This window comes from Astyanax mexicanus, unplaced genomic scaffold (genome assembly GCF_023375975.1).
Source record: "Astyanax mexicanus isolate ESR-SI-001 unplaced genomic scaffold, AstMex3_surface scaffold_35, whole genome shotgun sequence".
Taxonomy (NCBI): domain Eukaryota; kingdom Metazoa; phylum Chordata; class Actinopteri; order Characiformes; family Acestrorhamphidae; genus Astyanax; species Astyanax mexicanus.
Window position 1 is genome coordinate 3,470,486 of NW_026040045.1, and position 26,851 is coordinate 3,497,336.

Sequence of the window (26,851 nt, forward strand, 5' to 3'; positions counted from 1 at the left end):
GAGACGGTTTTTAAAGCTGTGCTAAAAAGTATAAGCACTCTTTCGGCTCTAATTCAGGAACCGTACATGCTACAGTAAAACGGTTTACTGTTCCGTAATCCGGAGGTTTAGGTGTTTGAATGTTGTATATTTATGTCCGCATGATGTCTTGTATTTGTCCGCATCAAATATAATACCTACGAAAAATATGGAAATTAAGAATCACAATTCTAATAAACAAGGCATATTTTGCCCCAAATGTTTATTTTCTGAATGGATATACAGCTAAATAGGCTAGATACCTGAAAAGCAGAGATTATAAGCTTTAAAATGGCATATTGGGTGTCTATAATTATTCATAAACACAGCCAAAATATTAATTATGACGGGCCAGGGCGTGTTAAGAGGTTAATGATGTCTATAGGGCTCTACAAAATAAACTAGTCGACATTGCAAACGTTGCGCAAAAGATGAAAATTCAAGATTATTTCCAAATCTCTGTTTACCGGCTGCAGCTGGAGTCTGTTCTCTGGAAAACAAGTTTGTTAATTTTGCACATTTGGCAGCTTCTTCTTCCATCTTCTTTCTTTTTTTAAATCTGGTGTCTTTTTACCCTCCAACACAGCTGACTGACGCTTTGTGCTATTCTGTTGCTATTGTAATAAACTTGGCCTAAGCCAGATGCTGCCACCACCTTTGATAACACGGTATGGTCCGGTTAGAGGCTGGAACAACCACGCACACAATCAGGGATGAGTTCATTAAGTTATCTTTATTAATTTTACTAAGATTGAGAGAGAAGGGTTCAAGCACATCTGGAGCACTCACCAAAGGCTAATACAAATAACCCAGCCACAGAAATCGCAGCAATCTAAAAACACCCCATAGACTGGACTCTCACAAGAAGTATTTGATCCCTTGCTGATTTTCTTCGTTGGCCCACTAATAAAGACATGATCATTCTATACTTTTAATGGTAGATGTATTCTAACATGGAGAGACAGAATATTAAAAAGAAAATCCAGAAAATAAATCTAAGGAATATATATTAATTGATTTGTATTTCATGGAGTGAAATAAGTATTTGATCCCTTAGTATTCATTAGCAGTTCTGGATTTTTACAGACCGGTTAGACACTCCCAATCAACTTGTTACCTGACCTGAAGCCACCTGTTCTCACTAATCACTTGTGTGAAAAACACCTGTCCACAGAATCAGACAGATCACACAGATTTCAAGTCTCCAACATGGGTAAAACCAAAGAGCTGTCACAGGACCTCAGAGTCAGAATTGTTGACCTTCACAAAGCTGGAATGGGCTACAAAAAGATTAGTAAGGTGTTGGATGTGAAAGTAACAAGTATTGGTGCAATTATCAGAAAGTTTAAAGAGTATAACATGACAATCAACAGACCTCGGCCCGGTGCTCCAAAGAAGATTTCGCCTCGTGGGGTGGCAATGATGCTGAGAACGGTCAGAAATCGTCCTGCAACCACTCGGCAGGAGTTAGCAAATGACCTGAAGGCAGCTGGGACCACAGTTTGCAAGGAAACAATTGGCAACACTTTGCGCAACAATGGATTCACATCCTGCAGTGCCCGAAAGGTACCCCTGCTGAAGAGAGCACATGTGGAGGCGCACCTCAAGTATGCCAATGATCATTTGAAAGATGAACCAAGTTATTGGGAGAAGGTTTTGTGGTCAGACGAGACCAAAATTTAACTTTTTGGCCTCAACTCCACCCGCCATGTGTGGAGGAAGAAAAATGCTGCCTATGACCCCAAGAACACTGTGCCCACCGTCAAGCATGGAGGTGGAAGCATAATGTTTTGGGGGTGTTTCTCTGCCAAGGGTACAGGGCTACTTCACCACATCACTGGGAAGATGGATGGAGCCATGTACCGCACAATCCTGAGGGACAACCTCCTCCCCTCTGCCAGGGATCTGAAAATGGGCCGTGGTTGGGTCTTCCAACATGATAATGACCCTAAACATACAGCAAAGGCAACAAAGGATTGGCTCAAGAAAAATCACATTAAGGTCATGGAGTGGCCCAGCCAGTCGCCAGACCTCAATCCGATCGAAAATCTATGGAGGGAGCTGAAGGTCAGAGTTGCCAAGCGACAGCCCACCAACCTTCATGATTTAGAGAGGATCTGCAAAGAAGAGTGGGCCAAAATTACCCCTGGTGTGTGTGCTAAACTTGTGGTTAACTACAACAAACGTCTCACCGCTGTGCTTGCAAACAAAGGCTTTGCCACTAAGTATTGAGTGTGTTTGGCAAGAGGGATCAAATACTTATTTTCCTCATTGAAATACAAATTAATTAAAATATATTCTTTAAAATTATATTCTGGATTTTTGTCTTGATATTCTGTCTCTCCATGTTAGAATATATCTACCATTAAAAGTGCAGAAGGATAGTGTCTTTATTAGTGGGCAAACAAAGAAAATCAGCAAGGGATCAAATACTTTTTGGACTCACTGTATGTATTTAGTGCTGCATCTAGCTAGCTTTGCAGCAAGCTATGGCTGTGTTTCACACAATTTATATTAATGCGTCATAATTATTTTGCCATGTAGTGCTAGTAAAGCTAGTTAACCTACATTGGCTGACAGAAGGAAAAGAGCGCCATTTTAGTTGAGCTAAAGTGTATGATGTATAGTGATTGCCCATTTCATGTTGGTTGGTTTGGTGTTAAAATACAAAAAAGTGTTAAGACACCATTGATCACAATTAAAATGAAAAGAATTGTTAGCATTTAAATGTCCTTTTTATACAGGTCATATATATAGTATAGGACACAAGCCATCAAAGTGACAGGTTGACCCCCATATTCAGATAATCAATCAATCAAGAATAATGATTCATATTGTTTATGTGTAAGAGAATATTTTCCCGCTCTTTTTGAAATTGTATGGCTGATAGTTTCCCATCCTCCCAGCTGTTCAGGCCCACCATATCCTGACAATTAATCAATCAAGAATAATGATTAATAGTGTGTAAAAGAGAATATTTTCCTGCATGAGAATACTTTTACCCACAGCCAAACCTGCTCGGAGGCCCCTCTCTCACACACACACACACACACACACACACATACAGGCACGTACACGCGCACAGACACACACACACACACACAGTCACGGTCCTGCTCACACACCCGCCAGCCCCCCTTAACCAAACATTCAGTCTCTTGACTTCACACACACACACACACACACACACACACACACACACACACACACACACACACACACACACACACACACAGTGAGACATGTTCAGACACAAAATTATTTTATTTATCCGAGCAACCAATAAGGAATAATTACGTGTAGATACGTGTACATACGTAATATAACCACGCCCTTTATTCAATAAAAGCAGAGAGGTTACGGTACTCTACCAAACATTCAACAGGCGGTGGTGTTTCTAACGTTACACGGGTAAGAGTTTATAAGATATTGTTTAATTCAATTTATATAATTTATAAAACTATATCATTAAATAATTATTGTTTTATTTGATTTATTCCTTAGCAAAAGATCGCAAAACATGGATGCTCTTACGAACGCACCAAGAAAGGAAATCGCAGGGTCTGAAAAGAATCATGTATGGCCGCTATCAGACGGTCGATTCTTTGGATTTCGTTTCCACGATGATATGAAATGCGTCACTCTGTGTATCGGTCCAACAGTAAGATTTGAGGATGCGACCGTTTTGATAACTCTTAATGGAGAGGAATGGCATAGCTTCTCAAGACATTGTTCAGTTTTTAACACCTATCTCATTTACAGAAATTGTTACTGTAAACCGGATTACCATGAGAAATTTAATTTAACATGGACACCCTATATACAAACCGGAACAATGTTGCGTTCATTCAATCTATATCCGTATTTAAATGCCAAATCGTACAATGCCAGACTTACAATTGTTCACGAAGTTACAAGTTTATTAAAACAAAACAATTTTTTTGAACAGGAATGTAAAATTGAATTACAAAATGATGACTTCAACGCAATGCAGACGTACTTTGCAATAATAGACCGTATGTTCATTGAGAGCATCGTTGAAAAACATTAAATCTGATACAGAATTTCTGAGCTTCCGAATGCGTTATCATCAGTAAAAACTGAATAGTTTAGAGTGCAGTGTATCTTAGTGTTTGAGTCTGTGTCAGCGGCAAGATTTGTACCACGGCCTGCTGTATTGTGTTTCTGATCTTCCAGGACAGCTGCGTGACCAATTAGTGATTTCTTACTCAAGACTTGCATGCGCTTCTCAATGTATATAAACACGGACTTTCATACGGACACAAACATTTTCAGAGCTCAAGAATCTCTTTCGTTGGAAGATAATGGAGTCTGGTAAGTTTGCTTTTGGTCTGGATTGAATATAAATATTTTTATTATTATTCATACTGATGTTAATATAGTATGGTTATTTAGAATGTTGCTAGAACGTAATTAGAATGTCAAATATAATACAATGTTTTTAAACCAAATTATATTATAGTAATGTTTCGTTCTATTCTTTTAAAATAGGTAACATTCAGAAATGTTTTTAATGTGAGTAATTTTTATCATGATGAATTTTTAGAAATAATGTGATAAGTTATGTTTTATACTATTGGTGTAATTTATACTATTGGTGTAATACTGAAAATGATGCTTTTTTAAAAAAATATTAATAAATTATTTTATTTAATTATTATTATTATTATTTTTTTTTTTTGTAGAGTTATGTAATAATTCAACATTCAGCAACTATCAATGCAACGAAACACCAGGGGTCAATTATATCCAAAAACCTCCAACTCCATACGGTGAGAAAAATATATATTTTTCTAATTATTGTACACACATTCACACACACATTTTATTTTCTATATTCTCTGTTCTAAGTATGTAATGATTTAATTATTTTAGAACTGACTGCTGAAACAAGAAGCAGCAGTCCCATTTACATCACTGATACTCCACCCAATAGCTCCACAATTCCAGGTAAGTGAAACATTTTTATCAATATTTAAGTAATACAAAATATATATGTTATTATCTATCATTTATTAAACCTGTGTATTTTCTGTTTGTTTGAACAGGGTGTGATTCTCCTGCGTATGCCAATAACGGTAATCAATCTCCATACAGTGAGCAGAAGATTTTAATTTTTTTCTAAATATTGTACACATACACACACACACACCCCTCCCCTACTCACTCGCCAGCATGATCTGCTCACACACACACATACACACACACACCCCTCCCCTACTCACTCGCCAGCATGATCTGCTCACACACACACATACACACACACACCCCTCCCCTACTCACTCGCCAGCATGATCTGCTCACACACACACATACACACACACACCCCTCCCCTACTCACTCGCCAGCATGATCTGCTCACACACACACATACACACACACACCCCTCCCCTACTCACTCGCCAGCATGATCTGCTCGCACACACACACACACACACACACACAGTATTTTAATCAATAATATTATTTATTTTTAGATGTAATCCTGAACTCTCCATCCTACTCCCCAACAATCCCTAGTAAGAAACTTTTTGTCTCATTATTATATTTTGTATATATTGTGTGCGTATATAATATTGTAAATGATCTTATTCAATGTTTCAATGAATAGATCGTGAATCTGATCAACAATCCCCTGCGAAAGGTTATCAGTACAGCCATAATGACACGCTTTCCGGTAAATATGTATTATAATTAAACTTGCACATACGTGTATGTGAAAACACATTAGTGATGAAACGTAATATATTGTTATCTATGTGTGTTTTAGATTCCGATGTTAACGCCAATGATGATCTGAGGGACGATCTACGCGATCTACGCCACCTTCACAAGTCTGTGTCTTTGACGTTCAAGAAACTCATGCGCGTGAAAACACACGGGTCAAGAGTTCAAAGTAAGCATGTTCATGCATTGTGTAAGAAACGTGTGAGCCTTTATATGAATCAATGTACTACCCTACTCAATAAACACCATGTCTAGGAAAAGGTGTGATAATTGTTTTAATGTTGAAGCCAAGAGGTGTAAAATCAGACAGGAATCTGAATATGCCCCCATCACATCCGATCATTTAACTTGTGAATGTGTATCAGATACAGAACTTACACTCAACTTACAGCATGACCATTTCCATCAGTTAAACCAAAGTTTAGATAGACTACGGAATGAATGTAATCCTTCTGTAATAGACGCTGTTAATCGGCTTAACGAAAGTTTAGCTTTAACGCCCGACCTCAATAATGTTACGGAACAATCTGTAACAACGCCTCAAAATGTAACGCAAGAGTCAAACATAGATTTGTTTCACAATCTAAACCAAAGTTTAGATAGACTTCGGAATGAATGTAATCCTTCTCTATTAGACGCTGTTAATCGGCTTAACGAAAGTTTAGCTTTAACGCCCGATCGCAATAATGTTACGGAACAGTCTGTAACAACGGCTCAAATTGTTGCGCAAGAGCCGATGGTTGATTTGTTTCACAATCTAAACCAAAGTTTAGATAGACTTCGGAATGAAGCGGATAATGAAAATCAACATTCACACACTTTGTCATCTGGGTCTAATCAAGCTTTCAGTGTAACAGTTCACAATAACGAGAATGTACAGGATCAGATAGGATATGGTGTAGAAGGTGAAATACCGCAGGATATACATGTAAACAGGATAGACAGATTCAACACCACAGAAATTAGGCGGCCTCTAAACTTTTCCTCATTGGGAAACGTTGAATCTTTCGATGAATTTTACAACTATGTGATGGAAGTTTTTAACCAAACCGTCGAGGTAGCAAATGGTTATATTGGTCCGAAGGATTCAGTATATGTGGAAATTCAAGGAGATTCGCTCAACGTTTCAGCGAGCGTTGAAGTAATCGACGGAGTCATAAACCCTAATGATATTGTAACAATGATTGAACAAAGCATGCAGAGCAAATTTGAAATTCTTTCCGACGAAACTCTACAAATTGTGATTCGAATTGTACACCCGCCGCGCGGAGGCGCGCGCGTTAAGTTCTCACAAATGTTCAATTCAGAAATTGTTCGGATCAAATTGAAACATCTGTTTGATTTTCAAAATAAAGACAACCTCTGTTTCGCCCTATGTGTTTCCAAACTACTGAATCCAGACCTAAACGATTACCAAGTAGAGCACATTGCAAAACGGTTACAAGCCGATGTAGGGATGTCTGAAAATGACGCCGTTAGCTTTGCCGACATTTCATTGTTTGAAAAGTTACTCGATTGTAAAATCGTAGTGATGTACAGGGATGCTGTCAAAAAAGGGTACTCGTTTTTCCAAAACAGTACGATACCTCACGAAAAAACATTGTTCCTATTCCTGCATGAAAACCATTACTACGGTGTTAAAAACCTTAAGGCTGTGCTGGGTACCGGGTACGTTTGTTCTCACTGCTACGCGGGGTATAACGATGAGAATCATCATAAATGCGAGTACAGATGCAACGTTTGTCAGGATAACGATTGTCCCAAGCTTCCTAAAAATACGGTGCAATGTCAAGACTGTTTGAGGTTATGTAGAACACCGTATTGTTACGAAAAGCACAAGGTCAAAGACGACTCTGGTAAAATTTTGTGTGAAACTAGATTCTACTGTGCACAGTGTAACACCGTGCAGCACGGTAGAAAAGGGACCAGCAAACACAGTTGTCGCGCAAACCTATGCCGTCAATGCGGTGCTAAAGTAAACCCTGAATTTGAACACGAATGTTTTATAACGCCTCTAGAAAAGGAAAAGAACAACAAAAAGTACATTTTTTACGATTTTGAAACCAATCAAGAGTCAGGAAATCACATCGCAAATTTTATATGTTGCAGTACTTTTAAGGGTAAAGTTTGGACGGCTGAAGGACCCGATTGTGTTTCAGCGTTTTTTAAACGCTACCGTAGAAAGAAATACAAAGGCTACACGTTCTTGGCGCACAACGCTAGAAGTTACGATTCGTACATTTTATTGAATCATTTGGTCCGAGAGGGGATCAACCCCGACATCATAGCGCAAGGTGGTAAAATATTGTGCTTTGAAGATGTCGAGTTCAGACAGAGATTCATAGACAGGCTCTCTTTTCTCCCTATGAAGCTGAGCGCGATTCCCAAGGCTATGGGATTCAAGAATGAAAAAAAGGGTTATTTTCCTCATTTCTGGAACACTCTTGAAAACCAGAATTACATCGGCCCATACCCGGCAGCCAAATATTACGGTGTAGACACCATGATGGATAAAGAGAGACAAGAGTTTTTTGAATGGTACAATACTCTGTCTGGCAAGGTGTTTGACCTCAGAAAAGAGTTGGCCGATTATTGCGTGAATGACGTTCACATTCTCAGAAAGGGGTGTTTAGCATTCAGGGAGCAGATAATGAGCGGTACGGGTGTAGATCCTTTCAAATGCATCACCATAGCCAGATGCTTTTTTCACGGTTGTGATAAATGTTTCCCTGCAAACGCTATTACGTCCTGATCTGTCCTTTTCATTTCGTTCCACGCGTGTTCCCAGATTGTTGTAACGTGCATATTGTAGATGTTTTGCAAATTCTTAATTTTTTGCAAAGAGTGTTGTTTAACATCTTCGAAGGTTTGTCCAATTTTACTTAGAGGGTGACGCGCGTTTGCAGGGAAACATTTATCACAACCGTGAAAAAAGCATCCTAAGAACTCGAAAGCATTTTGCGTGTGGCCGTCGGTAAAATAACCGTCTAAAAAATATTGACCCATTTGAACTTCACCTTCGTTGAGAGCGTGTCGAATCGGAATTTTCCCTCTGTCTGAGAGGTACTCGAGCCATTGAATAGCAGAGTTTGAGAACGACTTCTGTCTGCTGATATAATCATCATGCGGTGGTATAGCCAAGGTATTGTCCATCAGAAAGTGTGTTCTAAAGATTTTCAAACAGACGCTGGCTATGGTGATGCATTTGAAAGGATCTACACCCGTACCGCTCATTATCTGCTCCCTGAATGCTAAACACCCCTTTCTGAGAATGTGAACGTCATTCACGCAATAATCGGCCAACTCTTTTCTGAGGTCAAACACCTTGCCAGACAGAGTATTGTACCATTCAAAAAACTCTTGTCTCTCTTTATCCATCATGGTGTCTACACCGTAATATTTGGCTGCCGGGTATGGGCCGATGTAATTCTGGTTTTCAAGAGTGTTCCAGAAATGAGGAAAATAACCCTTTTTTTCATTCTTGAATCCCATAGCCTTGGGAATCGCGCTCAGCTTCATAGGGAGAAAAGAGAGACTGTCTATGAATCTCTGTCTGAACTCGACATCTTCAAAGCACAATATTTTACCACCTTGCGCTATGATGTCGGGGTTGATCCCCTCTCGGACCAAATGATTCAATAAAATGTACGAATCGTAACTTCTAGCGTTGTGCGCCAAGAACGTGTAGCCTTTGTATTTCTTTCTACGGTAGCGTTTAAAAAACGCTGAAACACAATCGGGTCCTTCAGCCGTCCAAACTTTACCCTTAAAAGTACTGCAACATATAAAATTTGCGATGTGATTTCCTGACTCTTGATTGGTTTCAAAATCGTAAAAAATGTACTTTTTGTTGTTCTTTTCCTTTTCTAGAGGCGTTATAAAACATTCGTGTTCAAATTCAGGGTTTACTTTAGCACCGCATTGACGGCATAGGTTTGCGCGACAACTGTGTTTGCTGGTCCCTTTTCTACCGTGCTGCACGGTGTTACACTGTGCACAGTAGAATCTAGTTTCACACAAAATTTTACCAGAGTCGTCTTTGACCTTGTGCTTTTCGTAACAATACGGTGTTCTACATAACCTCAAACAGTCTTGACATTGCACCGTATTTTTAGGAAGCTTGGGACAATCGTTATCCTGACAAACGTTGCATCTGTACTCGCATTTATGATGATTCTCATCGTTATACCCCGCGTAGCAGTGAGAACAAACGTACCCGGTACCCAGCACAGCCTTAAGGTTTTTAACACCGTAGTAATGGTTTTCATGCAGGAATAGGAACAATGTTTTTTCGTGAGGTATCGTACTGTTTTGGAAAAACGAGTACCCTTTTTTGACAGCATCCCTGTACATCACTACGATTTTACAATCGAGTAACTTTTCAAACAATGAAATGTCGGCAAAGCTAACGGCGTCATTTTCAGACATCCCTACATCGGCTTGTAACCGTTTTGCAATGTGCTCTACTTGGTAATCGTTTAGGTCTGGATTCAGTAGTTTGGAAACACATAGGGCGAAACAGAGGTTGTCTTTATTTTGAAAAACAGATGTTTCAATTTGATCCGAACAATTTCTGAATTGAACATTTGTGAGAACTTAACGCGCGCGCCTCCGCGCGGCGGGTGTACAATTCGAATCACAATTTGTAGAGTTTCGTCGGAAAGAATTTCAAATTTGCTCTGCATGCTTTGTTCAATCATTGTTACAATATCATTAGGGTTTATGACTCCGTCGATTACTTCAACGCTCGCTGAAACGTTGAGCGAATCTCCTTGAATTTCCACATATACTGAATCCTTCGGACCAATATAACCATTTGCTACCTCGACGGTTTGGTTAAAAACTTCCATCACATAGTTGTAAAATTCATCGAAAGATTCAACGTTTCCCAATGAGGAAAAGTTTAGAGGCCGCCTAATTTCTGTGGTGTTGAATCTGTCTATCCTGTTTACATGTATATCCTGCGGTATTTCACCTTCTACACCATATCCTATCTGATCCTGTACATTCTCGTTATTGTGAACTGTTACACTGAAAGCTTGATTAGACCCAGATGACAAAGTGTGTGAATGTTGATTTTCATTATCCGCTTCATTCCGAAGTCTATCTAAACTTTGGTTTAGATTGTGAAACAAATCAACCATCGGCTCTTGCGCAACATTTTGAGCCGTTGTTACAGACTGTTCCGTAACATTATTGCGATCGGGCGTTAAAGCTAAACTTTCGTTAAGCCGATTAACAGCGTCTAATAGAGAAGGATTACATTCATTCCGAAGTCTATCTAAACTTTGGTTTAGATTGTGAAACAAATCAACCATCGGCTCTTGCGCAACAATTTGAGCCGTTGTTACAGACTGTTCCGTAACATTATTGCGATCGGGCGTTAAAGCTAAACTTTCGTTAAGCCGATTAACAGCGTCTAATAGAGAAGGATTACATTCATTCCGAAGTCTATCTAAACTTTGGTTTAGATTGTGAAACAAATCTATGTTTGACTCTTGCGTTACATTTTGAGGCGTTGTTACAGATTGTTCCGTAACATTATTGAGGTCGGGCGTTAAAGCTAAACTTTCGTTAAGCCGATTAACAGCGTCTATTACAGAAGGATTACATTCATTCCGTAGTCTATCTAAACTTTGGTTTAACTGATGGAAATGGTCATGCTGTAAGTTGAGTGTAAGTTCTGTATCTGATACACATTCACAAGTTAAATGATCGGATGTGATGGGGGCATATTCAGATTCCTGTCTGATTTTACACCTCTTGGCTTCAACATTAAAACAATTATCACACCTTTTCCTAGACATGGTGTTTATTGAGTAGGGTAGTACATTGATTCATATAAAGGCTCACACGTTTCTTACACAATGCATGAACATGCTTACTTTGAACTCTTGACCCGTGTGTTTTCACGCGCATGAGTTTCTTGAACGTCAAAGACACAGACTTGTGAAGGTGGCGTAGATCGCGTAGATCGTCCCTCAGATCATCATTGGCGTTAACATCGGAATCTAAAACACACATAGATAACAATATATTACGTTTCATCACTAATGTGTTTTCACATACACGTATGTGCAAGTTTAATTATAATACATATTTACCGGAAAGCGTGTCATTATGGCTGTACTGATAACCTTTCGCAGGGGATTGTTGATCAGATTCACGATCTATTCATTGAAACATTGAATAAGATCATTTACAATATTATATACGCACACAATATATACAAAATATAATAATGAGACAAAAAGTTTCTTACTAGGGATTGTTGGGGAGTAGGATGGAGAGTTCAGGATTACATCTAAAAATAAATAATATTATTGATTAAAATACTGTGTGTGTGTGTGTGTGTGTGTGTGCGAGCAGATCATGCTGGCGAGTGAGTAGGGGAGGGATGTGTGTGTGTATGTGTGTGTGTGAGCAGATCATGCTGGCGAGTGAGTAGGGGAGGGATGTGTGTGTGTGTGTGTGTGTGAGCAGATCATGCTGGCGAGTGAGTAGGGGAGGGGTGTGTGTGTGTGTATGTGTACAATATTTAGAAAAAAATTAAAATCTTCTGCTCACTGTATGGAGATTGATTACCGTTATTGGCATACGCAGGAGAATCACACCCTGTTCAAACAAACAGAAAATACACAGGTTTAATAAATGATAGATAATAACATATATATTTTGTATTACTTAAATATTGATAAAAATGTTTCACTTACCTGGAATTGTGGAGCTATTGGGTGGAGTATCAGTGATGTAAATGGGACTGCTGCTTCTTGTTTCAGCAGTCAGTTCTAAAATAATTAAATCATTACATACTTAGAACAGAGAATATAGAAAATAAAATGTGTGTGTGAATGTGTGTACAATAATTAGAAAAATATATATTTTTCTCACCGTATGGAGTTGGAGGTTTTTGGATATAATTGACCCCTGGTGTTTCGTTGCATTGATAGTTGCTGAATGTTGAATTATTACATAACTCTACAAAAAAAAAAAAAAATAATAATAATAATTAAATAAAATAATTTATTAATATTTTTTAAAAAAAGCATCATTTTCAGTATTACACCAATAGTATAAATTACACCAATAGTATAAAACATAACTTATCACATTATTTCTAAAAATTCATCATGATAAAAATTACTCACATTAAAAACATTTCTGAATGTTACCTATTTTAAAAGAATAGAACGAAACATTACTATAATATAATTTGGTTTAAAAACATTGTATTATATTTGACATTCTAATTACGTTCTAGCAACATTCTAAATAACCATACTATATTAACATCAGTATGAATAATAATAAAAATATTTATATTCAATCCAGACCAAAAGCAAACTTACCAGACTCCATTATCTTCCAACGAAAGAGATTCTTGAGCTCTGAAAATGTTTGTGTCCGTATGAAAGTCCGTGTTTATATACATTGAGAAGCGCATGCAAGTCTTGAGTAAGAAATCACTAATTGGTCACGCAGCTGTCCTGGAAGATCAGAAACACAATACAGCAGGCCGTGGTACAAATCTTGCCGCTGACACAGACTCAAACACTAAGATACACTGCACTCTAAACTATTCAGTTTTTACTGATGATAACGCATTCGGAAGCTCAGAAATTCTGTATCAGATTTAATGTTTTTCAACGATGCTCTCAATGAACATACGGTCTATTATTGCAAAGTACGTCTGCATTGCGTTGAAGTCATCATTTTGTAATTCAATTTTACATTCCTGTTCAAAAAAATTGTTTTGTTTTAATAAACTTGTAACTTCGTGAACAATTGTAAGTCTGGCATTGTACGATTTGGCATTTAAATACGGATATAGATTGAATGAACGCAACATTGTTCCGGTTTGTATATAGGGTGTCCATGTTAAATTAAATTTCTCATGGTAATCCGGTTTACAGTAACAATTTCTGTAAATGAGATAGGTGTTAAAAACTGAACAATGTCTTGAGAAGCTATGCCATTCCTCTCCATTAAGAGTTATCAAAACGGTCGCATCCTCAAATCTTACTGTTGGACCGATACACAGAGTGACGCATTTCATATCATCGTGGAAACGAAATCCAAAGAATCGACCGTCTGATAGCGGCCATACATGATTCTTTTCAGACCCTGCGATTTCCTTTCTTGGTGCGTTCGTAAGAGCATCCATGTTTTGCGATCTTTTGCTAAGGAATAAATCAAATAAAACAATAATTATTTAATGATATAGTTTTATAAATTATATAAATTGAATTAAACAATATCTTATAAACTCTTACCCGTGTAACGTTAGAAACACCACCGCCTGTTGAATGTTTGGTAGAGTACCGTAACCTCTCTGCTTTTATTGAATAAAGGGCGTGGTTATATTACGTATGTACACGTATCTACACGTAATTATTCCTTATTGGTTGCTCGGATAAATAAAATAATTTTGTGTCTGAACATGTCTCACTGTGTGTGTGTGTGTGTGTGTGTGTGTGTGTGTGTGTGTGTGTGTGTGTGTGTGTGTGAAGTCAAGAGACTGAATGTTTGGTTAAGGGGGGCTGGCGGGTGTGTGAGCAGGACCGTGACTGTGTGTGTGTGTGTGTGTCTGTGCGCGTGTACGTGCCTGTATGTGTGTGTGTGTGTGTGTGTGTGTGTGAGAGAGGGGCCTCCGAGCAGGTTTGGCTGTGGGTAAAAGTATTCTCATGCAGGAAAATATTCTCTTTTACACACTATTAATCATTATTCTTGATTGATTGATTATCAGAATATGGGGGTCTGAACAGCTGGGAGGATGGGAAACTATCAGCCATACAATTTGAAAAAGAGCGGGAAAATACTCTCTTACACATAAACACTATGAATCATTATTCTTGATTGATTGATTATCTGAATATGGGGGGCCTGAACAGCTGGGAGGATGGGAAACTATCAGCCATACAATTTGAAAAAGAGCGGGAAAATACTCTCTTACACATAAACACTATTAATCATTATTCTTGATTGATTGATTGTCAGGATATGGTGGGCCTGAACAGCTGGGAGGATGGGAAACTATCAGCCATACATTTTCAAAAAGAGCGGGAAAATATTCTCTTACACATAAACAATATGAATCATTATTCTTGATTGATTGATTATCTGAATATGGGGGGCCTGAACAGCTGGGAGGATGGGAAACTATCAGCCATACAATTTGAAAAAGAGCGGGAAAATATTCTCTTACACATAAACAATATTAATCATTATCTTTGATTGATTTATTGAACAGGTGTTTGGGGGGGGGGGGGTGGTGGGAGGGGGGGGAGTGGGGGGGGGGGGTCAAATAAAGGTCAACCTGTCACTTTGATGGCTTGTGTCCTATACTATATATATCAGGTCCTTCTCCAAAAATTTGCATATTGTGATAAAGTTCATTATTTTCTGTAATGTACTGATAAACATTAGACTTTCATATATTTTAGATTCATTACACACAACTGAAGTAGATCAAGCCTTTTATTGTTTTAATATTAAAAATTTTGGCAAAAAAGTAGCATATTTCATCCGACCAATAAAAGAAAAGTGTTTTTAATACAAAAAAACAACCTTCAAATAATTATGTTCAGTTATGCACTCAATACTTGGTCGGTGAATCCTTTTGGAGAAATGACTGCTTCAATGCGGCGTGGCATGGAGACAATCAGCCTGTGGCACTGCTGAGGTGTTCTGGAGGCCCAGGATGCTTCGATAGCTTAATCTCATCCAGAGTGTTGGTCTCGCGTCTCTCAACTTTCTCTTCACAATATCCCACAGATTCTCTATGGGGTTCAGGTCAGGAGAGTTGGCAGGCCAATTGAGCACAGTAATACCATGGTCAGTAAACCATTTACCAGTGGTTTTGGCCCTGTGAGCAGGTGCCAGGTCCTGCTGAAAAATGAAATCTTCATCTCCATAAAGCTTTTCAGCAGATGGAAGCATGAAGTGCTCCAAAATCTCCTGATAGCTAGCTGCATTGACCCTGCCCTTGATAAAACACAGTGGACCAACACTAGCAGCTGACATGGCACCCCAGACCATCTCTGACTGTGGGTACTTGACACTGGACTTCAGGCATTTTGGCATTTCCTTCTCCCCGGTCTTCCTCCAGACTCTGGCACCTTAACTCCGGCACTGCTTCTCTGTAGACCAGGTCAGGTGCTTCTGCCGCTGTTTCTGGTTCAAAAGTGTCTTGACCTGGGGAATGCGGCACCTGTAGCCCATTTCCTGCACACGCCTGTGCACGGTGGCTCTGGATGTTTCTACTCCAGCTTCCACAGGTCCCCCAAGGTCTGGAATCGGCCCTTCTCCACAATCTTCCTCAGGGTCCGGTCACCTCTGGGAACGGCCTATTCGTTCAGAAATTTCTTTCTGTGTCTTACCCTCTTGCTTGAGGGTGTCAACGATGGCCTTCTGGACAGCAGTCAGGTCGGCAGTTGCATGATGTTGGTTTTGAGTAATGAACCAGGCTGGGAGTTTTTAAAAGCCTCAGGAATCTTTTGCAGGTGTTTAGAGTAATTCGATGATTCAGATATTTAGGTTAATCGCTCATTTATAGAACCTTTTCATGATAATTTTGTGAGATAGGAATTTTGGGTTTTTATGAGCTGTATGACAAAATCATCAGTATTAAAACAATAAAAGACCTGAAATATTTCAGTTGGTGTGCAATGAATCTAAAATATATGAAAGTTTAATTTTTATCATTTCATCATGGAAAAGAATAACCTTTATCACAATATGCAATTTTTTAGAAGGACCTGTATATTTAATACCATTTCCAAAGAAAATTAGTTTTTTGAGCACATTGTTGACCATTTTATTACCTAAATGTGATAAGAAATTAACTTTTATGTGACACTGTAATTTGATGTGACACTTGAGGCATGTTTGCTTCAGAATGTGAATGGAGTCCATTTAATTGTTTAAGTTGGATTAAAGCAAAATATAAAATGCAAATCTTATTTTTTTTTGTATTTAAAGTAATAACCTAAAAATGGTTTCACATTTAAATATACATTAGTTAAGTCTACTTAATAGGTGATGAAAAACAACACAGGAAGTTTATTTTCCAAGTTAATTTAGCATACTGTATTTTTTTTTTTTAATAAAACATACTTTTTAAATAATATACTTAAAATAGAATGATATGTATAAACAGGTTTGGTTAAATGTGATTCAGTATGTGAAGAAATACATTAATTTAAGTGTACTTCCTCAGTTGTACTAAACTTTAAAAGTGCATGTCTACAAAATATATTTTTCAAATAATACATTTTATAGACATAACAATTAATAATACTTCCCTAAAACATGTTTTATTACATAAAGAAATACATTATTTTAAGTATACTTCCTAAGTTGCACTAAAGCACATTTTAAAATACATTTCTTAAGAGTACACTTTTTAATGAATACATTTTAGTTTACATAACCATTAAGTACACTTTTGCTTAACATGCTTTCAGTATGTTTAGATTTAAATGTATTCTCTATCAACGCAAGTGTAGTTTAAGATGTATTACTTTAAAAATGAACTGAGTTAAAATGTGACTGAGTTAGGCTCAAGCACATTTTGTGACTACCTGAAACTAAATCAACTGCAGCCTGCATTGGAGAAAAAAAACAAGACCACAAAAAATGTATAAAACATTGAGCATTTGAGGGTGTGGTTATCTTTTAAATATGACATTGAATATGCTTTTTTAACATGAATTACACCTTTTCTTGCACTACAAAAGGCTGGGAAGCTGGTACAACACATTACTATTGTAATTGGGTTCCTGGTGGGGTCAGATGCAGAGTTTCTTTGTGGGATTTGGAAGACACTTCAGGACAGTGTTTTACACACCTGTACACAAAAAGTATTTGCCCCCTACATATTTCTTTTGTTTTTGCTTTTTGTGAGACTGATATTTTTCTAAATGTCAAACAAACTTTAATATCAGACAAATACAACCTAAGTAGATATAAAAAGCACTTTTTAAATGAAATTTTATGTATTAGGATGTATCAGGATTGTCTGGTAAACAGCAGAATTTCAAATAAGGAGGTTCCATCTATTACAGCACGTTATACAAACCCTGAAGCAGCAAAGCAACCCCAGACCATCACCACGTTTTACATTCAGTATGATGTTCTTTTTCTGAAATTATGTGATAGTTTTACAACAGATGTAACAGGACACACACCTTCCAAAATGCTCCACTTTTGGAACATATGTACAAAAAAAATTCCCAAAGTTTTGGAGATCAGCAAGATGTTAAATGTGAGATGGGCCATTGTGTTGTTTTTGTTCAGAAGGTTTTTTGCCTTGAAATTCTCCTATGGAGACCATTTTTAAACAGTCTCTTTCTTATTATTGAACCATTAACACTGACCTGACCAAGTGTGACCTGCAGTTCATTAAATGTTGTTCTGGGTTCTTTTGGGACCTCCTGGATGAGTTCTTCATGCCCTTTTGGAATAGTTTTGGTCGGTTGGTTTCTCCTGGGAAGGTTCACCAGTGTTCCATGTTTTTATAGTAAATCTCTGTGGTTCTCTGGAGTCTTTAGAAATGACTTTATAATGTTTTCCAGACTGATAGATGATCAATAACTTTGTTGAATTTCTTCAGATGTGGGTATAATAATGTGTTGCTTTCTGAGATCTTTCATCTGCTTCATGTTGTCAGACAGGATCTATTTAAGTGATTTCTTGATTTTACAGGTCTGGTAGTAATCAGGCCTGGTTGTGGTTAGTATTTAAATTAATTCAGCTTTCCAAGAAGTGTGATTAATCACAGTTAATTTATGGGGGGCAAACACTTTTTCACACAGGGTTAGACTGGTTTGGATAGTTATTTTCCCTAATAAATAAAATCATGTACAAAATGATTTTTATGTTTACTCAAGTAATATTTATGTGATATTAAAGTTTTGATTTGATAATCTGAAAAATGTAAGTATGACAACAATGCAAAATAAAAAGAAATCTGTAAGGGGCAGATACTTTTTTACGCCACTGCATCTGCTCTGTGGTGGTTTTGTTGGTGGGTGGTTTCTTGTGATTATTTTTTAATGTATCTATAAAAATTACCCACATAACATGAATGTGTTCCCTGTTGAAAAAAACATATACTAAATTGTACCTAAAAATATTGAGAAATGTCTAAGTATGCTGTAAATTTACTAACAGATGTATGTGCTTACCTAAAATATATAAAAAATACATTAATATTATGCTGTCATCAATGTCATCAAAGTAAATTTTGATCATACTTTTTTTTTATTAATACTTTTTAAAAATAGAGTACTTTTAGTTTAATTTAATATACTTCTAAAATACATACTTTTGTACTTTTTTGGCAAAGTGTGTTACAGTAGTTTACTTAAAGTACAATGTATCATGTAACTTTTTAGAAAGTAAATTAAATTACTACATTTAAAAACATTAAAGTAAATTTGTAACAGCTACAGTATATTACAATATATTTTTATACCCAACAAAGTATACTGGAAGTGTGCTACTTTCAAAAGACAGGAACAAGAAGCATATTTGTAATTTATAATGTAAATATATTTAATATCAATTCTTAGTACATTCCTAATATACTTGGTGTATAATAATAGTGATACAGTTGTAATGCTCATTATTAAATGAGTGTAAAAGTGTAAAAATTATAATTTTACTGTAAGCATTTTTAAATATGGGGTTATATATATATGAAGTAGTATAAATGTTTAAATGTTACTTAATTATATTTAAAATAGTTCAATTTTTGTACAGTTAAATACACTTAGCACAATTCAGGTAAGACTTCTGTACTGTTTTTATACAATTAAAGTTTAATAAACACAAAAAATTTGTTCCATTTTAGCACTCTTTAATTATACTGATTAATAATGTGGCTACAAAAACACTTTAGTGCACTATAGCAAAATAATAATGCTTAGTATACTTTAATATACTTTTGTTTCACTAAGGTTCTGATTTGACAGCTGTAGGGCCTGAAGTCAAAAGACTTCAGGATAAGGTCTGTGAAAGAGACTTTCTCAGGCAATAGCTGAAGTGAGCACTGGAGCATCCCATCTCTGGTCCCACCCCTGGTCAGTATTTCATATACATTACATTTGCAGGTTACATTTACATTGTGCTTGTAAAGTTTTATTAAAGTATTTTTTATGTATCTCCAGAAAAGAAAGAATCAGATAAGCTATCAAACCCAGAGTCCTCTGCTTTCTCTCTGTATATTTTATTGGTTCACCGAACATCTTATATTATTTTAAATTTATTCATAGTCAAATGCAATTGGTTAATCCAACATGACTTTCATATAAAAGAGATATTAGATTACAATTGTAGTAAATTATTTCATACACAAATCACTCATTAACGCAAAATTTTAAATTATGCTTTGTTAATCCAAGGTGTTTTTCATGTGACACACACAGTGTGGTAAAATGACCTAACCTCCATAAATGATTTTTAACTATTATAGGAGAGCTTTGGCATTCTTCATGCATAGTCCTTTACATGAACAGTTATGGAAAGTTTTTGCATTTTTCTAGTCAAGTCAAGAGGCTTTTATTATCATTACTGAGTACAGGTACACAGTGTAACGAAATTATGTTCCTCTGGAAGCATGGTGCAACATGGAACAACAATTACATAAAGTGAGATAACAAAGTGCAAACGAATGTGCAACATAAAACTATAACACTACAATAAATACAGCAGACAAGAGACAGTTTAACAGACAAAACAGTGCAGTACCGATGCAGTACAATGAAATGTGAGTAGTGAGAATAAGGTGTAGAGATATGTAACATACTGTAACATATAGGTACATGTGCATAATCACAGCAGTTACTGAGATAGAGAGCTTATAGTTCTTATAGATGAGCAGCAAATATTGTGTAGATTTGGGTGCTGGTTGCTCTGATAGCAAACTCGTGCATGATTGTGAGTTCAGATCGAGTTTTTATATATATTATATAATCATATAATAATAATAATAATAATGAGCACTTGAATAATTTACTTGAGTGAATTAATAAATGAATGTACTTAAGAAGTCAACAATAAAAAAGAACAGGGGCCAACATAAATCCCTAGGAAGATTTAAATGCCTTGGTAAATAGATAAGTCTTTAAATTAATCTTAAAAAATTCTAGTGTAGGGGAAAATTTTATGAAAAATGGCAGACTGTTCCAAAGTTTAGGCGCAGAGACTGAGAAAGCCCTGTCACCCTTAAACTTCAGCCGGGAGCGCGGAACGGCTAAGAGCTGCTGATTTGAGGACCGCAGAGACCGGGAGGAGGAGTGAAGAGAGAGGAGATCTGATACATAGCTTGGTGCTATACCATGTAAGGCCTTATAGACATACAATAGAACCTTAAACTCAATCCGATATCTCACAGGTAACCAGTGCAAGGTGGCAAGTACAGGAGTGATGCTCTCCCTTTTCTTTTTTCCCGTCAGAAGCCTGGCAGCAGCATTTTGAACCAGCTGCAGGCGTGATAGACTGGACTGACTGAGACCTAGATAGAGAGAGTTGCAATAATCGAGACGAGAAGAAATGAATGCATGGGTGACAGTTTCCATGTCCTCCCAGGACAACATGTGTTTTAGTTTAGCCAGATTTCTGAGATGAAAGAAGCTGCCACGTACAACTGCACTAATTTGCTTCTCCAAAGTGAGAGCGGAATCAAGAATGAAACCAAGGTTTTTCGCGTGTGTATGTACATTAGCACATAAGGGTCCCAGATCAGTGGCTATTGAGCTAGTGACAGGGTTTCCAAATATGATGATATCAGTTTTGTCCTGATTTAACTTTAGAAAGTTATTTGACATCCAACAGTTTATGTCTCTCAGGCAACTAACAAGGCGATCTAGTGATCCATTTTCCCCAGACATAATAGGGAGATATAACAGCATGTCATCGGCATAGCAGTGGTAAGGGATATTGTACTTTTGACAGATAGGACCTAAAATGGATCCCTGAGGGACTCCACAAGTGATATTAACTGTAGTGGATGTATATTTTCCCAGTTTTACACAGAATGTTCTATTTTCCAAATATGAAGTAAACCACCTCAGTGCAGTGCTCTAGACAATCAAGCAAGATTTTATGATCAACAGTGTCAAAAGCCGCAGTTAAATCTTAAAGAATCAGAACTGCACATTTTCCAGAATCTACAGCAATAAGTACATCTTTAAACACTTTAAGAAGGGCAGTTTCGGTACTGTGATGTGCTCTAAAGCCTGATTGAAATTTGTCCAGAATGTTGTGGGTACATAAATAAGTGGATAATTGAGACAGAACTACTTTCTCCAAAACTTTAGAAAGAAACAACAATTTTGAGATTATAATTATTTAAAATCATTTGGTCAAGATCTGGCTTTTTTAAGAGGGGCTGAACAACTGCGTGCTTAAAGCAGTAAGGCACAGTGCCACTAGAGAGGCTGCTGTTTATTATAGATAGAATGCTGGGACCAACAGACTGCAGCACATCTTTAAGAAATGTTGTAGGGAGTACATCCAGTGAGCAGGTGGTTGGCTTCATATGCATAATTATGTCAGTTAGGTTGGTCATTGACACCAGTTCAAACTGACTAAAACTAGATGTGTGATTTGTCAGTTCATATGGGTCAGTGCTGGAGGATATAATATTTGCTCTTATTGTATCTATCTTATCTACAAAGAACTTCCTTAAATCTTCACGCTTCATTGTAGCCTCGGGAACACAATTGGTAACAGGGTGCAGAACAGAGTTTATTGTCTTGAACAGGACTTGGGGTCTGTGAGAGTTTTTGGTGATTACATCAGAAAAATACTTTGCCCTAACTGTTTTAACTGAGTTCTGATATTGAACTAAGCTGTCCCTGAGAATCTGATATGATACTTGGAGCCTATCTTTTCTCCAACTTTCCTACAGTCCTGTCTGAGCACCCGAGTTTCACTATTTAGCCAAGGCTGATTTAATGATCTGTACTTTTGAGGTTTAAGAGGAGCAATTGAATCCATTATGTTTTGGCATGTATTATTAAAAAGATCAATTAACTCATCTGTGCTAGTATTTTCCTGGGATGTTTCAACAAAGTTAGAGCTAGCTGAAACAGCATGATAGTTGAATGAAAACTGACTAGCTGTCTGAGGAGTAAGATAACGAGAGAGTTTTTCAAGTGGGCCATGCTTCATAGGAGAAAAAGGGATGTTAATGCCAAACAGAATGGGTTTGTGATCAGACAGGCATACATCTGCTATCTCAAGGTTGCGCACAGAAATGCCAAGGTCAAGAGTGTGACCAACTTGTGTGTGGAGCCCATAACAGACTGAATTAGGTTAAATGAGTCAATAAGCTGTAAAAAATCCTTAACTAAAGGTTTGGAAGGACAACAGACATGAATATTAAAATCTCCTAAAATTAAGAGCTTATAAACACTAGGCAAAGTAGTTGTCAAAAAGTCAGAGAAATCAGGAAGAAAGTTCTTTTTTAACTTGGGGGGCGGTATACAAGAGCACAGAATACAGGGCATGACAAATCCACCACACACAGCTGGACTTCAAAACTAGAGTACTCCTTCACAGTGAGAGATCGGCATTTAAAACAGTTCTTAAAAACAGTTGCTAGTCCTCCTCCCCGTCCGGTAATCCTTGGTGTACTTAAAAATTGACAGTCATTAGGGGATAGTTCGACAAGGGGACTTAAATCACCAGCCGTTAGCCACGTCTCCGTCAGAAAAAGAAAGTCCAGAGCACGAGAAATAAAAAACTCATTCAGCAAGAAGGTCTTGTTCACCAGTGATCTAGCATTGACTAGTGCTATTTTAACTGGAGCAAAGTTTGGAAGTGACTGAAGTGCATAGCTGGGCGACATACTGTTTAAGGCTGAATATTCCAGTTTACGGAGATAAGTGAAGTTAGGTGGTCATTATGCTTGCACTAAAAAACATCTTTTCAGAAAAGTGCATAGAAAACAATAGCAACAATACCTCCTGGAACAAAAATGCATCACCTTTCCCAAAGTAGAATTCTTCAAAATTGTTTAGCAAGACTTTTACAGAGCAAATAGTTCTGGCACTTCAGGGTAGTCAAGGCTCAATGAATACATCAGACCAAACAGCATTTAATTTTTAATTAAATTAAATTAAATTAAATTAAATTAAATTAAAAATTAAAAAATAAATAAAATTAAATTAAATTAAATAGTGCAGGATTACCCAGCTTTTGCAACATCACCTGACCCTCGAGGACAATCCCGATGTTGTCTGGATCTTTAATCTAAATTCACTGTGGTCTCCTTTATGAAACCTTGAATGAGGGATTCACCTGCGGGCTGTAGATTCCACAATTTAAAAACATAAACAATTAGATTATTCAAACACAACAAATATGTCTGCAGAGAATACTATACTAAATATTTGCATTTTGTAAAAAATAGTCACATGGTAAAGAAAAACCTCAAAAAGGGCCAGGGAAGATTCCAGTTTGGACAGGATTAGTTTTCAAATCAAATTATTTGTATTGAGTGGCCCTCACGGATCGAGATTAATAAAAATATTCCTAGAGCTCTCCGTAGTGTTATTTTGAAACTGACTAAAAAACAGGCAGGTACTGAACCTCAGATCCCAGCCATTCTCACCAGCAACGCTTTAATGGACTTCTTTGATAGTAAAATTTAAAACATTCGGGATAAAATTAAACAGATAAATAGCACATCCACTTTGTCATATAGTGTGGTGGATTAGTTACATGGTAACTAAGATTCTGTCATAAGTAGGAAAAGGGTATCTGCAGAAGTACAAAGTTTAATCCTGGTATTTATACAAAGTCGTCGTTTAGGGAGTTTCTTAATATTGGTTAGCTTGTAGGAGTGTTTTTCCTACTTAGCCACTCTTGTAGGGGGTCGTTTCTTTGGACTTCTCTCTCAGAGGCAAAAGACCACAACGGTCAGTTGACATTGGAAATCTCATTGTTTTGTGTATTTCCTTTTTTTAGATTTTGTTTGAATTTAAAAATTTTCTGTTCGTGGCACTTTTCGCAGGTAAGTTTAAATATCTGAATTTATTTTTTAGAGGACATGCATCGTCAACTTAAGATAATATCAATGAATGTTAATGGTTTGGACAATCCCATAAAGAGAGCAAAAATATTATCTAAAATGAGGAAGGAAAAGATTGATGTAATTATGATCCAAGAGACACGTTTAATTGATAGTGAACATGAAAAATTAAACAAATTTGGTTATAGGAATACCCTTTTCTCTTCCTTTAAGCAAGGCAGACGGGGAGTGGCAACGTGAATTTTAAACTCGGTCAATTTTGAATATATTTCGGTATCCGAAAAAAAAGAAGGCGATATGTTATGGTAAAAGGAAAAATTGACAATAATGAGGTAACTCTTTTTAATATATATATGCTCCTCCAGATGAACAGTGGGCCTTATTTGGCAGAACATTCAACTTGATTGCTACTGAGGCATCAGGAATACTGGTATGTGGGGGGGACTTAAATGTAACATTAAATCCGAAACTTGAGTTGAGTACAAATAAACAGAGGAGTAAGCCATTGAAAATGTTGAGGATTTGGAAAATAACTCAAGAGCTAGGACTGATAGATATATGGCGAGATCTCAATTATTCAAAAAGAGATTATACGTTTTACTCTACACGATATCAGGAATACTCCAGATTGGACTATTTTTTTATGTTTGGTGCGGATAGATGGAGGGTTAAAGGATGTACAATAGGTCAGAGGGACTTGACATAGTCCAATTTACCTTACACTTTCTCTTGACAGCCCAGCTAAAAATCATCTATGGCGATTGAATGTAGGCATATTAAATGAATCATCGTTTATAGAGGATTAAGGATGAGATAGAAGTATATTTGGAGCAAAATGATAGAGGGGAGGTCCCACCCACAATACTATGGGATGCTGCAAAGGCTGTGCTCAGAGGAAAAATAATAATGAGGATGTCAACAATAAAAAAGCTGAGATTGGCTAAAATGAATGAACCAAAGATGCAAAATTACTCCTGGAAGTACAACAAGTAAGACAAGAAATTAATCAAATTTACGAGGATGAGATTGAAAAAAAAAAAAACAGGCAAAGATATTATGAGCTGGGTCCAAAAGCTACTAAATTTTTGACCTGGAAACTCAGGAATAACAGTCATTAAATAATATATTAAAGATAAAAGAACCAATAACAAAGAAAATAACGTCTAAACCCGAAGAGATTTTTATGGCATTCGAGTGATATTATCAGAAATTATATACCCAACCAGAGAATGCAGGCATTGATAAGATGAGAAGTTTCCTGGACTCTATAGACCTTCCAACTATTGACAAAAAACAACATTCTTTTTTAACATCAGAAATCTCACCTGAGGAACTTTTAGAGGCCATTAGTAATCTGAGAGGTAATAAGTCACCTGGAACAGATGGTTTCCCCTCAGAGTGGTATACAATTTTTAAAGAACTATTAACTCCTCTGTTAATTAGATGCTTCAATTGGGTCCTAGAAAAAGCAGAATCCCCCTTCATGGAATGAGGCAATGATATCTGTAATACCGAAGGAAGGTAAGGATAAAATAGATGTAGCCAACTATAGACCGATTTTGGTCTTAAACATAGATTATAAATTATACGCTTCTATTTTAGGCAAAAGGCTGCAAAGAATATTAGCAGATTTAAAAGATAATGATCAGTTGGGTTTCATGCAAAATAGACAAGCACAAGACAACATAAGAAGGTCATTGCATATTTTAGACTATATTAATCAAAGAAAGTTAAAGGCTGTGGTACTTAGCCTTGATGCTGAAAAGGCATTTGACTCAGTTAGGTGGGACTATTTTTTTCAAGTTTTAGGGAAATTTGGATTCAATGAAGCAAGTCTAAAAAGCATTCAAACTCTGTATTCATCGCCCTCTGCTACAGTTAAGATTAATGGTCATTTCTCAAAAAGACTTCAGTTAGAAAGAGGCACACGCCAGGGATGTGTTCATTATTTGCTTTATACATTGAACCTCTGGCCCATGCAATAAGACAGAATAAAGATCTGAGGGGTATTCACATAGGTAAGGTGGAACATAAAATATGTAT

General features: G+C 36.9%; 2 long non-coding RNA genes across 6 annotated transcripts; one reads left to right on the forward strand and one right to left on the reverse strand.

Annotated features, from left to right (window-relative positions):
* Positions 1-2,962: 2,962 nt before the first annotated feature.
* Positions 2,963-6,442, forward strand: LOC125790255 (uncharacterized). Of its 3 annotated transcripts, XR_007430066.1 has the most exons (8): positions 2,963-3,429; positions 3,523-4,554; positions 4,725-4,811; positions 4,915-4,989; positions 5,088-5,135; positions 5,517-5,558; positions 5,651-5,716; positions 5,810-6,442. It is a non-coding gene; the product is annotated as an uncharacterized LOC125790255 (long non-coding RNA). The 3 variants fall into 3 exon arrangements; XR_007430065.1 differs by lacking the exon at positions 2,963-3,429 and having other exon boundaries at positions 3,460-4,554; XR_007430067.1 differs by lacking the exon at positions 2,963-3,429 and having other exon boundaries at positions 3,460-4,554; positions 5,088-5,117.
* Positions 6,443-11,144: 4,702 nt separating this feature from the next.
* LOC125790254 (uncharacterized) lies at positions 11,145-14,504 on the reverse strand. Of its 3 annotated transcripts, XR_007430063.1 has the most exons (8): positions 14,040-14,504; positions 12,915-13,946; positions 12,658-12,744; positions 12,480-12,554; positions 12,334-12,381; positions 12,029-12,070; positions 11,871-11,936; positions 11,145-11,777 (listed from the first exon to the last, which is right to left on the reverse strand). It is a non-coding gene; the product is annotated as an uncharacterized LOC125790254 (long non-coding RNA). The 3 variants fall into 3 exon arrangements; XR_007430064.1 differs by lacking the exon at positions 14,040-14,504 and having other exon boundaries at positions 12,352-12,381; positions 12,915-14,010; XR_007430062.1 differs by lacking the exon at positions 14,040-14,504 and having other exon boundaries at positions 12,915-14,009.
* Between the last annotated feature and the right edge of the window lie 12,347 nt (positions 14,505-26,851).